Here is a 19,548-nt window from a genome sequence, read left to right as displayed (position 1 = left end):
AAAGCATAAATCTGGACTTCCTAAAGTCGTCGTAAAATAATTAATACGCACAATGCAAGTGTTAGCATATTCCATTAGTTCTCGTTCATTCCAATCAAGTCACTGTTTTTGTAATATCGTTTCGAAGTTGTTGGTAATTAGTCCGGGTCTATAACGAAATGTATCTCAATCGTCAACATGCAATCATTCTCCACAACTGTTCATAAGTACCCAATATGCTTCTTTTATATTTTTACAAGCGATTTCATATACGGAAGATTTGTTTGCTAATACTAACAGAATCAGTGACTAAGTATAGTTCCCTTTCTTCAAGATCCAGCCTCGGAACACCAGTAGTAATGCATGTAAGCAGAATTTAACTGCGAAAATTCGACAAACATGTGGGAACTGCAATGGGATCATAACTAAATGCTACCTCAGCTGTATATCAAAAGAGATCTTGGAAATTATGTACATACTAGTCAGTGGTTGTTCATGATAAATGTGATCCACTGTTTATTTCAAATGGCTCTTTAATACATACAGTATTTCTTTGAGTTTTTGGTCGATTAACCCCTTGACAATATCAGTTAAATAAATATGGTATCACACGATTGTTATCTTGATATTTCCGCTTTTCTTTCTTTTGCTAGTATTTAACCGGCACCATTTCTTGCAATGTGTCTCTCTTTCTTTTAAGAGCGTAAATTACACGAGAACAGAAATGATCACGTCTTCTATTTTATTTCATCTTCATTTGATGTAAAATAAAGTTGTCTTCGTTGGCATTATTGTTTAGCCAATTGCCTTTATCGATAGAACAAACCTTTGGGAAATGCATTCATTCCAGCCTTCTTTCTTAATATGCGGGTATGGAATGTAAGACGTACACCTGGTCAAACGATTGTGCAAAAGCTGTCTTGTTAGCTATTGTGATTATACTAATTATTGATTTTCCACATTTTGGTCTAAACTTCATGTGTAAGTCTATATCCTCATATTCAGTCCTGGCACGTCATCTCTAAGTCTATGACTTCATATTTAGGTCTACTCCTTGATATGTTGATGTAAGCATAATGATTTTGAAGCATAATACTTAATATGTAGTTACAAAACCTTACATTTAAGTTCCACGCTATAAATACATTTCTAAAACTTTATGTACAGATTAATATATCCTATTTAGGCATAGAGATGTGTATTTAGATGTAAGACTTCACATATCGGTATAAACCTACCCATATTGGTCTAAGAATTCATGTTTATGTCTAAATCGAAAATTATAGAAATACTTGAGCAATATCAAAAACAATACTCAATTTAAAAATATTGGATATATATGATAAATTAAATTATATGGAATTACTTTCTTTAATATGTAGAGGAACTAATGACTACCATTGTATCAACTGATATTATTTTTATTTTCGGAAATAATTTTAGGAAAATTTATAAGCGAGAAAATAATCATTTATCTCAATACGCATTTATATTTAAGTCTTGTTAAAAGAGTAAAAGCGTTTAACATTGATTATAAAAAAGGCAACCGAATAGAAAGAGTTTGTTGAAGAATTATCATGTCATAAAAGTGATGCAAATTTCCTGCGAACAGCTTTTATATACTGGAGTAAGGTTTATATATATTAATACTCAGATACACTTTTAGTAACGTACCCTGTAAATGTCAATGTTAAGTAACAATATGATTAAAAGTTTTATTCTGGTAATTAGTGGTATGATTCATGCTCAGAGAGATATCTCATTAATGAGTTTCTAAGCCAACAATATTCCCCATGGCCATGTATAGTCACCTGAATGAGAATAATTGGCCAATTATCCAACACAAGATAAGACAACATAGCAAAACTGAAAAGGTTAAAATTGAAGACAATTACGTTACTATATTTCTAGAGGCATTATTTACAACAATTACGAGCTTTAAATTATCTTTGTAGTAACTACGTAATGTTTACGCTATGTTCGAGGAGGTTTATGTATTTTCAGACAGTTATGTAAGATACAACTGCAATCATCTCTACATATTATGCACACTTCCACTATTATGGTAAAACATAATGTAAGAGGAAGAATAAACAAAATAACATTGAAATAAAAAGTATATTCTATATTTACAGTGGCTTCAGTTTACTAAAGACAGCTAATTTAATTAATCATTTACATGCTAATATATCAAACTTCATTTCAAATGTACTTATATGTCATTACATTATATAACTGGCTCACATAAAGGAATTAGCTAGGAAGATTGCTCAGTTGAATATTAAAGATTTTGAAATATAGAAAGAATCTGATTTATGTTTCTTAATATCTAAGTACCAAAAAGGAATATTGTAATACATACTTCATTCCTTTCCAGAATAGTTCGACAGAAATATTGTATCAATTTGAAACATTTTATAACTATATCTGCCAGAAATTGGAAGCTTAAATAATAAATACGTTACATAATGTTGTTAGTCCTTTAAAATGCACAGATACAAAATAGGTCCCGTAAAGCTGAGTTTATAAATTGATGATTTTAAGCAAAGCAATATCTTGTATATCTTATTAATATACAATGATAACTTTTCATTTCATGAACTTGAAATTAAAACAGAAATGCATGCAAATATCTGCTGACCACACTGATTTAAACTAACGTTATGCATTATTACTATGCTTTATTATTGTAATTATTAACTGTCACCAGTAGTTCGCAGCAGTTTATATTCTGAAACAGTGGTACGATGAATGAAAAATATCTACCATCACATACTATCATTAGTAAAATAAAAGAATCCTCTCTCGGCATGGTTGAGCAGTGTTATATATGGTTTAAAATAATGCAATCTATGTAATTTTGCAGTTCACGTAGAGGAAGAGAATAAAAATAGACAAAATTGTATGAATTCATATATATAATTGGGTATTAGAAATATTGAAGACGAACGAAAACATGAAGTGTCAATAAAATTGTTTTATGCAGAAATACCGCATGAGACAGCGTTGAGATTTTTGATTTCTGGAACAAGATGTCTCTGTACTTATAAATGGTTGTGAATGCCATCGAACAGATGGATATATCAAACAGTTGGTTATATCTATTAATACTCAGAAACTCATTTATTACCGAAACCAGTAAACGTCTATGTGAAGAAATATGATCAAAAGTTTTATTTGGCTAATTAGTGATACGATTCATGCTTAGAGAAGTATCTCATTAACTGATTTCTAAACATCCGCGTGGGTTACGGTTCACTTAAAAGTGGAATCATATTCGCAAACCTGTAAAATGGCATCAATTTGAGTCTTCACCATCGTTGATTAAAATCGCGTATATTTGTTTTAACTGCTGCTCTGTGTTCAGGCATTAGATGTTCGGCGCATAAACGAAGAACTTAGAAGAAGGTATATCCAACTGCTTACCGTTTTACCCTCATATTCGACAGACACAGGGAACATATGTTTTTGTGAATTAGAACCTTAGCTGTCAAATGCTACATAAATGACGCAAAAAAATATGTTGTTGGCGCATATAGTGATTTGGAAAGGGTGGTGTTGTTTTAATATTTGTTTTACTATGTCAATATGTAAATTTTCTTTGTAGTCCGGATTGCTTCACGTACAAAATATCGCTTTCATCTATATGGTGTATTTGTTGAAGGAAGAAATGTGCAATGCTTATATAACCAACTTTCCTGAAATTACATAACATATGCTCCTTTGCGCAATCTGTTTAGTTTTATTTACTATATCTTTCTGGCCATTTATACATTCATCTTATGTGCTTGATAAGCTACACCACTGTGTTGATTGTGCTTTCAAGATACTGTACAATAAAGAAAAGAAATAATCTTTTTTATAGTATTCCAGATGATATTCTTGTGAACATGAGCTTACATTGATTTGCTGCCTTTGAAATATCGTTGTTTTAATGATATAAACGTCATTAAAGCGACTCACAAAATTACTTCCAGCAAATCAATTAAGCTAGTTATGTATGATCTGATGAAAAGCCTTCTGCAATATATCAAGGCATATAATATTTTCTTTTAACTATCTTAGCATGAACTAATAGAATCTTATCAACAGGAAATGAAAGAATCGAATGTAGGATTTTGAAATAGATCCATTTGTATTCTAAACTGTCAATATTTAACTATCCTTTTCTATTGGATTGTAGAGAGAATTTTGTAGATGGATGTCTGCAAAAAATGGGACGGAGATATGTTATTTTTCACCCTTTGTGAATTGTTCCTCTACCGGTATAGAAATATCTAGTCTCTATGTCAGGGTAGTTTAAGAGTGTATTAGAATTCTAATTTTCACCACCACCACCACCATCACTATCACCACCATCTCTATCACCGCCACCACCACCACCACAACACAACTACCACCATCCGCATTCCTGTCTCCATCATCATAATCGTCATTATCACCATATTTGTTTTGGTATGTAAATAGGTTTAGAAAAATACAACACACACATACGCCCGCGGACATTTGTGCGAGCATTTATGCTCAATCTCCGTGTTTGCTCAATATCATCTTGATAATCAAAATCAACATTTCGAGAAAAAATACTTCTGCCAAATTAAGTGCATTGACCTTTTTATTTCATGGCTGCTACTGAACAAATGATAGTGAAATTACTTTCATTAAAATTCTCAAATAATCGAGTGTAAAGATTAAATGTGTGCGCAGCCTAATAATATATGAACACATTGTTTCCGATAATGTCTCTACAAACAAGCCTACCTTTTTCATACAAATTATATTACAAACCGCTTGAATACTTTATATCAGCAATCTTCGATTGTCTTAATAGCTATAATTTACATTATGAGCCTCGCAAATAAACACTACGCAACATTCATGTATTGACACGTGTACCTCTTGCTCGATTTCACGAAAGATCAATATATCAATGTCAAATGTTTTTAGCGGTCCTACGATGTGAAGAATCATATCTTTTTGCTTGACTGCTTCGTAGGCATTCATAATCTATGTCGATTTTTCAATGATACACAGAGCACAAAGAACCGTTTTGATAGCGAGATAACTGTAAGTCGCGAGAAATTTTAAAAGCCTGAATTACTCGGTAATAGAGAACAATGGATGAATTACTGCAATGATATAAATATGTTAAGTGAAGGCATAATGCACAACATCAACCGAAAACATATAAGTAAAGGAAAAAAGTAGACCGTGTTCATATATGTTACCAGCATTTATATGTATTTACAAGTATGCGTATTACAAATAATTAGATAATTAGAAACCTAAGCAAATGAATAATTGAAAAAGAATTACTATTATTTTATGCCGTTTTATTAGAAGATTCAATGCTTCGACACATAATACTCATATGAATTGCTAGAGATTAATTTATTTGACCTTGGTTATACTTTGTCATACATATATATCTGTATTTATATGTGTGTGTGTGTGTGTGTGCTTATGTGTGTGCATGCATGTGTGCGTGCATGCGTGTGTGTAATTTAAATTAGCAGTTTGCAATTTTTTATTAAAATGAATTATAATTGTCACTAAATATTACTAAGATTTTAAAAATAGCTACATTGCTAGAAATAAGAGCTAAAACGCTCTAATGCTGTAGTTAACGCACATGAATGAAAACATATACAATGACAAGGGCCATAATTCTCCGAAAAACGCCGATCGAGAATTTTTAATAATGACGTCAGTTTTGGCAATTTCCGTTGCCTCATCAGTTAAGACCGCTTGATTGTTCAGCTTTTTCCGGACACTCTTCCCTATTAGAATTAGAATTGTATGATTCTAATTGTCACTAAATGTGACAATTATATATATATGAATACACACACATAGGAAAGATGTTACCATATATACACGGTCGCAATATCGGAATCTCGTTAAACTCACTTGTTTCGATATTGCACACATAACACTGAATACATCTGTATGTATTTTGATGTGGATTATAATGTAGCAGACGAATTATATAACACCCAAAGCAAAATATTGATGTTTGGACTGCTTCAACATTGTTTTTTTCTTATTGATATTATTAAGAATATTTATACACAAAATCATCTCGTGATACCAAGAGACGATTTTGCGAAAGGATATGATTGTAATTGGATATGAATGTGCATGTGTGGGTGAATATGATCAAAATTATTTCATCTTTATTGATTCCAGATTCCAGTGAGGAGGTTATTATTGTTGCCAACCAATACAAAGGAATGGAGTTATTATTTACAACGACTGGAACTAAATTTCGCACCAATAAAATCTGTTTAGAATTTGAAATATTTATAAGTGGGGGCCGGGGTTTGAGCTTTAATTATATTTGTATGTATATAAATAGGTTTACAGTGCATAAAGACGACCCTTCCATTCCGACAAGTAGGTATCGTCTTTCAGGCACACACTCACATTTACAATTGTGAACTTTAATAAACTTCGGGAATGTAAGCATGGATCTAGTTTATTAATCCCACCTTCATTCTGTTTGGGGTAGGTTATTTAGAAGACATTCATTTATCCAATGGGAATTACAAATTAATCTATTAAGAAAAAAACATCATTTCCTGATGTTGATTGCCCGTGTCTCCGTACTCAAACATGTTACATTTAAGAATATATAAAACTTAATATACGACTATGATATTATCATCGAATAATCTCTTTAGCTCTCAGAGGTCATGCTAAAATACTAATCAACAGCTGCTTTGGTGTATTGATTTAAATACTCGTTATATAACTTAATCGAATGCATTTTTCTCATACAAGAATATGCGATAAAATTATACACCAAATATAGTTGCTGCAACCTGGAGAAGCACATCAGTCGATATTACACCGACGTCAAATTATATATATTTCTTTAGGCTGCGCAATCTTCATCTTTCTAAATTACGTACATTTAAAATGATATATCAATAACATTACTCGAAGTTTCGTGTACAGTTTATCGGTCACTTGCTTCAAATGAAATTTCTTCAAAGTAGAATTGTTTCAACAGCCACTTCTTCACCAAGTTCTACTTCAAACGCCCTTATAGATCTAAGTATCTCTATCTCCATAAAATGCTCTCACTCGAATATCAAACGCTTCCGTAAATGTTTTTCAGGTTTGATCAAATTTTCTTCCGACTATAAACAAATTTTTACCTTTACATCTTAACTAATCAAAACAAATCACATATTTGAAGCTTTGAAGCACCTCACTCTTCACAGCGGCCATCACTTCAAACATTTATCCAATTAGAAAAGGGAGAACTTTTTTCAGTGATACAACTTCCGTAATCGATATATCAACAAATTCATACATACATACATACATACATACATACATACATACATACATACATACATGTGTACATACATACATACATACATACATACATGTGTACATACATACATACAAACATACATACATGCGTGCATACATACACACGTATCTATATCGATATCGATATACCCACAGACACAGACAGACAGACAGACGCACACACATACAAACACATGACGTAAGGACCGGAAGATAAAAGAATAAGCTTAAATCATATATCAAGCTACATTTCTCTGCAGGTATCAATCTATGTAAATTGTATTATAACAAGACGTTTAATTTTCCTAGACTTCCAAAAGACTACACACACGCACACATACACACATACACACATACACACTCACACTCAGTATCACAAACATTCACGCATATATGTATACATATGTATGTGCATTATGTGTGTGCGTGTGTGTGCGTTTGCGTGCGTGTGTCCAAGTTTATACGCGCGCGCGTGTATATACATATGTCTAAATGTTACATATTTATACACATAGTTTTATATACATAAAACGCATACGCTTCTATATAATTTTGGAAGGAAAAATAAGGCATATAAAGTGAATCTGGAGTATAAAAAATTATATTTAAGTGTAGCGATTCGTACTTTAGCAATTTGGTTTCTAGACACACGGGTTAAAATTTCACTACGTGTATAATACGTAGTTAGGGAAACGCTTGTCTATCACTAGATGAACATTTGTGAAGATGTATGTTCATATACAGAAGCAATATGTTACTAACACCTTCGTTAAGTATAGAGCAATAACTAAGTAGAGTTAGAGCCTGACATCTACTTATGCTATCGAAATTAAGCATAAAGACACACGGGTGCCCTTGTGCGGCGTGCAAATATATATATATATATATATATAATATATATATATATATATATATATATATATATATATATAATAGTGTGCATTTAAACACGAGAGAAATTACCATTAACAGGTAATTTTACACGCTAGAAGAAGCAGTCAAAACGACCGAAACCACATTTACCTTGTAAAACTTTTACCTTGTAAAAGTTTTTATCATTCATTCTCTTCAAATATGCTCTTAAATGTGGTTTCCGTCGTTTTTGACTGCTTGTTCTAGCGTGTAAAATTACCTGTCAAAGGTAATTTCTGTTGTGTTTAAATGCACCCTATTTTGTATTGATAATATGTTGTCTATTGGCATTTTAGGCTTGCTAGGCCATTGGTAGTTACATTTCTATAAATATTCGCTACCCTATATATTTAACGTATATGATTTTAGCTTTTCGAAGATCTGTTCGGCATTTTTCATTTACTACCGACTGAAACTGCGTTTGTGCGGTGAATTTGAAAAATTATAACATATAATGATAAGACACCTGTTATTTGTCTCTAAATGATATATTAATGTTATGGCGCGGTTACTGATGAGAATTTCGCCTGGCAAATTATATTATTTGGTAAAAACATTTGAAACCTAGGTATAACCGTAAAACAATTGACAAGTTAAAAGTTTTTATCTTTCATTCCCGTCGAAATTGCCCTTAAATGTGGTTTCGGTCGTTGTGACTGGTTGTTCTAGAGTGTAAAATCACCTGTTAAAGGTAATTTCTCTTGTATTTAAATGTACACTTTTTTATATTGCGAATATGTTGTCTACTGTCCTTTTATACATGGTAGGCCACTGGCAGTGGAATTTCTATAATTATTCGCTACCCTGTATATTTTACGTACATATATATCTATATCTATATCTATATCTATATCTATCTATTTATCTATCTATCTATCTATCTATCTATCTATCTATTCATCATCTATCTATATATCTATTCATCATCTATCTATCTATCTATATATATATATACATATATATATATATATATATCTGTGCGTGTGTCTGTGTAGAAGGTTGAAAAGGAAGACACGAGTTGATATTTATGGAAAAGTCAAGGTAGGAATTGCTAAAATAATTAATTTTATAGAAAGCATTTCAGTCCCGGTTTCGGTCATTGAGACTTTTTCAACTGTAAGTATTGAAAACAATTACATTTTGGTAAAATTAAAAGGAAGCGTTTTAAAAGAATATTTGCACAGTATTCTTGTTTCTTCTTGTCTTTGTCTCTCTTGTTTACTTTTGTGGGTGCAAGGCCGTTGTAAATTCTTGGCAGAGAAGAAGAAGGATAATAATAATAATAATAATAATAATAATAATAATAATAATAATAATAATAATAATAATAAGAAGAAGAAGAAGAAGAAGAAGAAGAAGAAGAAGAAGAAGAAGCAGAAGAAGAAGAAAAGAAGAAGAAGAAGAAGAAGAAGAAGAAGAAGAAGAAGAAGAAGAAGAAGAAGAAGGGAGAGGAGGAGAAGAAGAATGTGGGTGTGCCATGATTGTACTAAGATGTTAAATGATCAACTGCTCTGAAAGTGACTTGTGGATGGTGGTAGTGATTGAATTCTTCAGACATCTCTTTTGAATGAATTGTTTATATTATTTGACAAAGTGTTATTCTAATCAGTAATAGTAGTCAAGTAAGGAAAGGGGTGGCGGAGAGGAAGAAGACGAAGAATAAAAAGAGAAAGAGGAGAAAGAATAATAAAGGAATGCAGGTGATATAATAGTAGTAAGAAATACAAGAGTAAACAAGAGAGACAGAGACAGGCAGAAACAAGGAAAATGCCCGTTGTATCTGAATACTCTTTTACTCTACGCAAATATTCTTTCAAAAACTTGTCTTTTAATTTTTTCAAAATTTAATTGTTTTCCATACTTACAGGTGAAAATGTCTCAATGACTGAAACCGGCATTGAAAAGCTTTTTATAAAATTATTTTGGCATTTTATACTTTGATTTTTTCCATATACATATACATACACACACACACACACGCACTCACACACAGAAAGACACACACTCCCACGCACATACACACACATGCACACACACCAAAACATACACACACATATACTTTATCATGGAACCGTGAGAATGAGAGCCCAACACCGTGGAGGCGAGTACGATATGATGTTTCGTATAACGTTATTATAGACTTCTTTACATTTTGATAATGCTCCAAATTTAGTGTTTAGAAAATTCTTCTTTACTATAAGCTTGCCGGCATTAGTACGTGTCCATAACATTTGTGCCATTAGCATAGAAACTACAGCTTTCTAACAATACCCCAAATGATATAGTATTTCACGGATTTCGTTTTTAAAGATACGTCTCAAGGATTTTGTATAAATTTCCATTTAGCCTTTAGATATATTCTTCATTCGAAGTAGTCCTTTCATGGTTATTTTCACTTTTTCTCTCAGTTTTGCAGAAAACTCAACATTTGAGCCATTTACATAAAATGTATACTTTTCCAACAATCGTCCAGGATTTATCATTATTCATGGCTCGCTTCTTTGAAAGATCTACCATGAAAGAGTTTTTACATTTTGTTTATAACCGTTTCAACACGAAATGTGATTGTAAAATATCTTTTTGAAAGCGTTTCTATCATAACATTAAAATGATTCAAAATGTTTCCAAGATTTGTGTGCATTGGTTTAAGCATCCACCCATAAACAATGACTTCAGTATTACTATAGTAAGTGACATTATCCAAGATAGTGCAGAGAGAAGACCTCGGTTGCACTTTGCTTACTTTCAGATTTGTAAATAACATAAGTTATTTGTAGCATCTTCAGACATTTTCACTCGTATGATTTGTCATTGGCAAGTTTTAAAAACAAAAGCATTTATATAATATATCACTATTGATAACCTTGAAGAATTTCTTTCTCACTAATTCTAATATAAAGCAAAGCCATCATCTATATTTTACGTTATATGTTTTATGTAAACAGATCAATCATTAATGAAAGGTACTTTCTACGACTTGGAACATCCTACATTTTATCACAGGTATAAATCGCGAATAATCTTGAAACTTGTAACAGGCCTTTGATAACATAGGCGCAGGAATGGCTCTGTGGTAAGACGTTTTCTTCACCGCTACATGGTTCTAGGTTCATATTCATTGCGCTGCAGCTGAGGCCAGTGTGAGCTACTGAAGCTACAATTCGACCAAAGCTTTGTGAGTGGATTTCGTAGACGGAAACGGAAAAAGGTCTGTCGTATATGTGTGCGTGTCTGTATTTATATGCGTGTGTATATTTGTCATTGTGTTTTTCCTCGACCACTGCTTGACAAGTGGTGTTGGTTTGCTTACGTCCCCGTAAGTTAGAAGTTCAGCAAAAGAGGCTGATAGAATAAAGGCCAGGCTGCAAAAAAATCACTATAGTCGATCTGTTTCACTAGACCCTTGAATGTAGTGCCCAGCTTGGCCGTAGTCTAAAGACTGAAACAAAGAAAAGATGAAAAGTAAATGGTATGATAAAATAGATGCATCTGAAAATAATTTTTACTGAACATATCTACAGATCATTTGTTATAGCATAATTTATTTTAATCATTACGGTATTGTATATTTACAAAATGAAAATTTATGTAGAGATTATGAAAACTGGTATTTTATTGTTTTGAAGAGCATTGTTCGGATTTTGTGTTATGAAAACATATTGAAGCCCCGTTTTCTCTGTGGTTCATACACATAAATATATGCCTCAATATGCACCAGCTAAACTTAATTACATGTAGATATCAATGGCATGGTTTGTCGATTTGCAGAATTAAATTATTCCTTCATATCCAAATCCAATAATTTAGTAACAACTAATAACTAATTAATTATATGATAGACACAGATCTTACTACCGTTCGAAAACGTATTACAGTCTACCACGAAAAACCAAATATTCAGTAAATTAATAGATCAATAGGAAATAAAGACTTTTATTTATTCAAGAAGGTAGCTTTGTACACACAGTTTAGATTAGAATATTTAAAATAGATATGATTGACTGTTTATGGTTGCGAAAATCGATGTGTATGTTCAATATGAATTGCCATTCTTAAATCAGAAAACTGTCTTTGTTTAACGTTTGAATTAAAGTACATACTCAGTGCGGATTACGTGTTGATAAACAAAGCAATTCGAAGCTGAATTTATCAATGTAAGAATGCCACAAATACACACAAACACACACATACACACACAGAGGCATGCATATGTAACACATACACACACACATATGTTTACGTGTCTATATATATACGGGGCTTCATTACGTGTGCATATGCATGTATTTAAATATGTTTCTGGTGGAGAACAAGGTAGAACGGCTTAGATAAGAAAACAGATTGATAGATGTAAATTGTATATTTGCATCTTTTTTGCCTTATATCAATTGAAAAGACATTTCATTGGCTGATCATGAAAATATCTCTAAAGTCTGATTTTAAAACTGGATTTTGATGCAGTGAATTAGCGAAAAAGCAAGTCTATATAGACTGTTAGAGCTCTTTTCAAAACAGTGATATGTGATGTTGAATGAATGACTTATTAGCTAAATGAAAAGGTTGTTCTCGATTTTTATTCTAGTGCACGATTCTTATTTTCGTCGACTTATAGCAATGAAATAATCACTATAAGATTTTACAATGCATTCTTTTGCGATTTCAGAATCGTACAGCTAGGTAAATGAATGCACGCAACTTCCTTTTTTGCAAAATGGGATGTAAATAATATATAATAGATTCGGTATGAGGACCTAAACTAAAGCCTTCTATAACGTCTGAGTGATAGAATTATATATATATATATATATATATATATATATATATATATATATATATATATATATTGTCGACAGAGTTTACGCTTTTCTTTCTTTCATATTTTCCTGGTCGTGTATATCTAAACAAATCGGGATGCAGGAGATCATCATGTAATTGTTCAAGTGCATGAAACAGATTTCAGGCAAGGATTGGTAGTGTGTCAAGTTTAAACTTATACAATGTACTATACAGGAAGCAAAGGCACTGCAATCCCAAAGTCGCAGGCAGTGATAGACTTGGGGTTCGATATGTGGAATAACGCATCGTTTTAAGATGGCATCAAAGTATACACAACTGGCAAGATGGATACTGATGTCCTTCAAAACAAGAGACCAAACTACTATGTTGACCCTGTGGAGAACATTTGTTCTCGGCCACCTGCTCCCAATTATGGTCGCTATACAGTGCCAAACTAACAGCGCGGCTTGAAGCAGTCCAACGCCACTACAGGGATAGGCTGCGAAGGCTGCAACTTTATTCCCTGGAGCGAAGGTGTGAGAGATAAGCAATAATCTAGATAGGGAAAACTCTAGAAGGGCTAGTACCTAATTTCGGCATTGGTATTGAACGAAAGGTACCATGAACTGCATCTAAATTCAGGACCAGGTACTGTAATAGTCTAGGATTCAAAGGCCCACAACACTCCAATGCTCTACCACTAAAAAAAAGAAATCTGCGTTAAGTGGAAGTAGATGTCTTCAAAAAGGAACAAGACATCCTCCTCTCCGCAACATCAGATGAGCAAACAGCCCGAGGGCAGCTGAATCGATCTCCCTTATACACCAAATGGGCCAACAGCTGCGACAAAGGCAAATGCAGGAGTAGTGATGCGAAACGCACCAGACTGAGGAAATCAGAAAAACCACGGTGGCGCTCCAGCATCACCGCGATCGCATGGCTGAAACGAGTAAAAGAGTGTAACTTATGTGTTTGGATGAATTTGCATATTGTGCAGAGACTAGGAATCAAATATAATGGAATTGATATCCTGTTTGTGAGAAAAGATATTTCAGTTAGTTCTCAAAAGTTCCAAACATCTGTTGTCATTCAGATGAATGTGCAATACTTAAACGTTAGCTTTCTATACATGTACTGCATGAGAAGTTAATCAAATATGTACAAAATATTTGGTTGTGAAAAATAGTCAGTATTTTCCGTCATTCATTTAATCCAAAATGTTAATATATTCGATTAACTTATATAATTATTATGCTATGAGGAACATATGTTTGCATAAACGCTGTTAGAAAGTATTTGGTGGGATTCATTATATTACTGGAAGAAAACTATTTTTAAAAGTAATAAAAAAAGGTACATTGCGGGTTCATCCTCAAAATGTGCAGCAACTTGGCAGCTCTGAAGTACAAGTGCTTGTTGATGGCGGAGATCTCGACATGTTAAATGTCTGGAAGAACATAAGTATATATTCAGACTAACTCCTACCTGTCCGGCATACTAATATCAAATATCAACTATAAGGATTAGTTCTCTTGTCAATGAAAAATTGCAGGAAAACAAAAATATATTTCAAACCGATAGACGTTGTGCACTTAAAATAAATCATTTGTCGAAAATCTCTCAAAATTATCTAAATAGTTCAAACGGAAAATTGCAGTCCAACCTATGATATTAATTCTTTGTGGATATTTGAAAATAGATTTAAGTATATGGATGCTATTGCGAAAAGCATTCACTAGTTGAAAATTTGGCATGACTACCACTCCCGTATCTGATGTGGAATGCTACAGTTACTTCAGCATAGATGAGCATTTTAGTTGTGATGTAACCTGTGACGAGAAACGCGGGCCAAAATATTAAAACACTAATATAAAATAATTTGGTTGTGAAACCACTCAGCATGCAGTAAAACAGTAGCCTACAATATGTTTTCTTATCCCTACTAACACTTGTTCTACAAGACAAAGCACTAGACGAAATCCAGGACAATGTTATTAAAACTCGTAAACCATATTTTGCAACCTCAGATATTTCTTTATCCATATTAATATACAGTGTGTCTTTCAAAAGCTCAAGCAATGGGACACATGCTTAGAAGTAGAGCAAACTGACTGATAATATCGTATCAGATAGTTCGACAACTAAAATCCACCTCGTATCAATGGGTTTCCATACATCATATCTGTACACTTAGGGAAGAAAACTACTAAATGTGAGCTGGAAAGGAACACTTTCTCTGCAGAACACAACCGGTTTTTTACAATTAAAAGTTAAATGCAAATTAACAGAATGTCTTCCTTGGCTATGCTGACAGAGAGACTCGAAAGGATAGTAACATAGGTTACTGAAGTCTACTCATTTCAACTAACTCCCAGAATATTACGGCTCCGTTTGAAATATACGATTTTACAATATAAGAACAAATAGGTAACAACCAAATAACAGATGTACAGAGGTGAAAGCGATTAGTGGTTCCGTCTTAGATATTACTATGGGATTTAAAAAAAACAAAGACAATTTTACAACTGGAATATGTTTCATCATACTTCTTCTCAATGGAAATGTCCTTGGAGTAATAAACTACAAAAACCACAACAACCACTATATCATATTTTAAATATCGTATCTTATAATAATTCTTTTTCCATTTCGAAATATATTTGGATATACAGCCTGAGGTAGGGGAGTGTGTTCATCATTTAGTGTATAAATGGAGATGGGAAAGAGTGATTTACGGGGAAATGAAAATAGAATCACAGAAAATGGAGAAAATGTCGATTATAGCGATTAGAAAATCTATGCAGTTTATTAACATGAATATAAGGCTAAAATACTGAAAATGAATGAATTAGAGTTCTGATTGCGACTACAAAGCCAAACACCAACGCCAGACTCAGAAAACTTCACTTTGCAACAAATAGACTGGATATGGAGAAAATCCAATCTATTCGAAAAACCTAGCGATTCCAAGATTTCTTGTAAATATGCAAGTACAAAGCCAAATGCAAAAATGCTGATAGATACAAATGAGAATTTAAACAAAGAGTACAAGAGCTGTAAGTTCCTTATTCCATCACAATAAATGTTCTCTTTTCCTGGATAGTAAAAGGTAAATTGAAATCCACTGGGCAGCTGAACTCTACAACCGTGCGTGACTGTTGTTCCATGTTCCACAGAACACTATCAAATCTATTACGTTTGCACCTAAATGGTGAGTTTATGGGAGTGTTGCACCATGTATACATGTACGTAATGTGGATGCGCAAGAGTGTGTGAACTTGTTTACATATATGTATATAAATAACCCCATTCCATATATATATATATATAGAGAGAGAGAGAGAGTTACTATGCCACTATTAGCCCGATCGTCCTCAATCAAGTCCTGATTTATAGTATGAAAATCTCAGATATGTCCCGAGGCGAAGTAGATATAATACTTGCGGCGTGAAACTCTTTAGTAGATTTTAATGGTAGATTGTGGAATAGATCAGATAGAGAGAATGCTTTCGATATAGCGATGGGAACTTCCATCTCTGCACAAGTCACAAACTTTCGTTAATTAATTTTCCTTTTCAGAAATCGCGGGAGTTATATATAGGGATTACGCTCAATTACTCCTCGGCAGAAGTTATAAATTACAAGTAGACAGTCATAGAAAACATTTCTTTAGATGTTTTAAGATTTTATGATTCAACATTACCATAGTGTTACTGTATTAATAATAGTAATGAAACAACAGTTCAATAACCCACCTACTAGAACTAGTACTACTACTGGAAAATATATGTATCAAAATAGCAAAAATGGAGATGTAAACTGCAATGAAAACCACCTGAAACGAGCACATTGTGATAGTAGTAATAATATCGGTACGGCTAACGTGGTAACAACGTCGGAAAAATCAGTTCAGAACTGCCATATATACAAATAAATATAATAAATGCTCATGCAGAGAAAAATCAAGATGCTCACAAGGGGAAGACCATAGGTTTAGATTGAAGCAACGGCTGATTCATACAAGAATCGTTACGGCAACCATCTCACCAGCTTCAAGAGAATCAACAAGAGACATTCAACATATTATATCGATTGTGTATGACGTCTTAAGGAAGATAAAATTAAGTATTATATAACTTGGTCGATAGTAGGTCATGCAAAATCATATAATATAATTTCCATGACATGCCGATTCTGCTTCGAGGAATGCCTGTCTATTCTGTGGACCAATATGAAAATCATGAACAGAATTTCTGAAAGATCCTCAAGATGCTTACATGCATATAGATGCACTTTCGCACAATGCAGTAGGAAAGAATTTGAGTAAACGTTCACCTTAAAGTGTAGATGAATCAAATTTAGCCCTAACCTCCCTATTCTTATAAACATCAAGTTGCTATTGTGTGTGTGTGTGTGCGTATACGAGGGATTGCTGAAAACTTGCTGGCTTCAAGGATATAGCGAAAGGTTTGATTGGAGACCCAACCTTCTGAATTTTCTCACGGCTCAGAAAAACTGAAGGAGTGTTGCAATAAGTGTGTGAATCTGAAAGGAGAGCATGTTGAATAAAAACATGATCAACTGACCTTCCTGTATTTTGTTTCACCCAAAGCCAGGAACTTTTCAGCACACTCCATATACACACATACATATGGATGGAATTGGTGTATACTGGACTGCTGGAACTGCAAGAAACAACGGTCAATTTTGATATAAATGACACACTATTATCATAAGATAAAAAGGAAATATTTGGTTAGTGTTCTCTAAGCAATTCTTAATCAAATAAAAGTCTTGGTCCCTCACTGTGAAATACACGTTTCTGCATCTCTCCACCACTTCAGGCTTTAGGTGTCCCATTTCCTGATATCGGTGACCAACAAACATTGTGTTCACATATAGCCCTCTCCTGAGCCTACTCGACAGTCCTAGCCATGGATTTATTCTACATTCGCAACAGCAAATGGATGCTAAAACTATGGTATTTGAAATCAGTAAAGTGTAGGATGTACTACACCATCTTAAACAAATGTACATTAGCATAATTTATTTTCATACAAAAATTAGTAATTTTCTGAATAAGAATTTCTTCAAAGGATTCCCAATCTCTAATCTCGTCCATGTTATGTTTAGCTGCTTTTCTAACGGCTGGTATGTTCCGGATACCCAACAGATCTTGGATACACTGCTTGTATTTGACACGTTACCCAATTGCCTGGAGGTCGCAGAAAGAAAATGTTTTCACTATGGTTTTGCCTAATTAGGGATACAATGTTATAATACAGCCCTAAAATAAAGATATAGTAAAGAAATATGTATAACGACTCTACTGTAACTATCATAGTAAAGAAAGCAAAACGACACACATTCGTTCGTCTCGTTGAGGATTATAGATGTACTCAATCTCTCCGATTTAAATATCAAAAACAGCGTATTTTACATCATCGCAGGTCATTCCTATTTCACACAAGCCTGAAACGTTCACCGTCTGAGGGAGCAATCCTGCTTATGCACTAATCTGTTAGCGAGGCATATTATTTTTATTGGCTTTTGTGCGCCTATATTAGTGAGCGATATTTTCAGCCATTTGGAACAGATGGAAATCTGAGGTAATGGTGGCTGCTTTTCTCGACGTAAATCTTCAAAAGAGAAACAAAGTAGTAAGGACCATAATTTATTACTAACATAATCATTTTGAAGTGACCTAATAAAAGTTCAGTTGTCGAGGATATATAAGCATAAATCATCGAAATTCAATGTAGAATGTTATTAAATGCTTGCAAAGAATATTGGTTAATAGGACGTAACACTTCAAAGCTCTTCGGTAAATACCAAATATATATCTATTACAATATTACAATGTTAAATGAATTTTGAATTCTTGTTATTGAATTCTGCAATAGATGTTCTTTGTAGTAAATATCTTCTGATATGATTAATATATTCCCTCTTCATTTTCATTTATTTCATTTTAATACAATTTAATATTTCGATATATATATATATATATATTGAGCACAGAGTATAGAATTCAATCTATAATATATTCATATACATTAGAAGTATACACATATCATAATACACCTACATATTGAAATGACGTTGATATTTTGTTACACGCTGAATAAATAATCTAATACGGAAAGGCACTTTAATATACTTGTTAAAATCATTTACAGGAAGCACAGGGATACAGAAGCAATTCATCAACGAAAATATGAATTCAATCATGGCTTTAACATATTGGTGTTATGATATTAAACAATCCTTGTCGTAAATATGAGAACGCATTAAACGAATCAATAATGCTGCAAGCAAACATATATTTACACACACACACTGACAGACAGCTCCCCATACGCATTTATATACGCTTATGTGTTTGCGTATAACGTGGTGTTATATATATATATATATATATATATATATGCATATATATATATATATATATATGTATGTATATATATATATATATATATGTATGTATATATATATATATATATATATATGTATGTATATATATATATATATATATATATATATATATATATATATACA

Source organism: Octopus sinensis, linkage group LG2 (genome assembly GCF_006345805.1).
Source record: "Octopus sinensis linkage group LG2, ASM634580v1, whole genome shotgun sequence".
Classification (NCBI taxonomy): domain Eukaryota; kingdom Metazoa; phylum Mollusca; class Cephalopoda; order Octopoda; family Octopodidae; genus Octopus; species Octopus sinensis.
The sequence above is the reverse complement of the archived record's forward strand: the minus strand, read 5'-3'. Positions refer to the sequence as shown.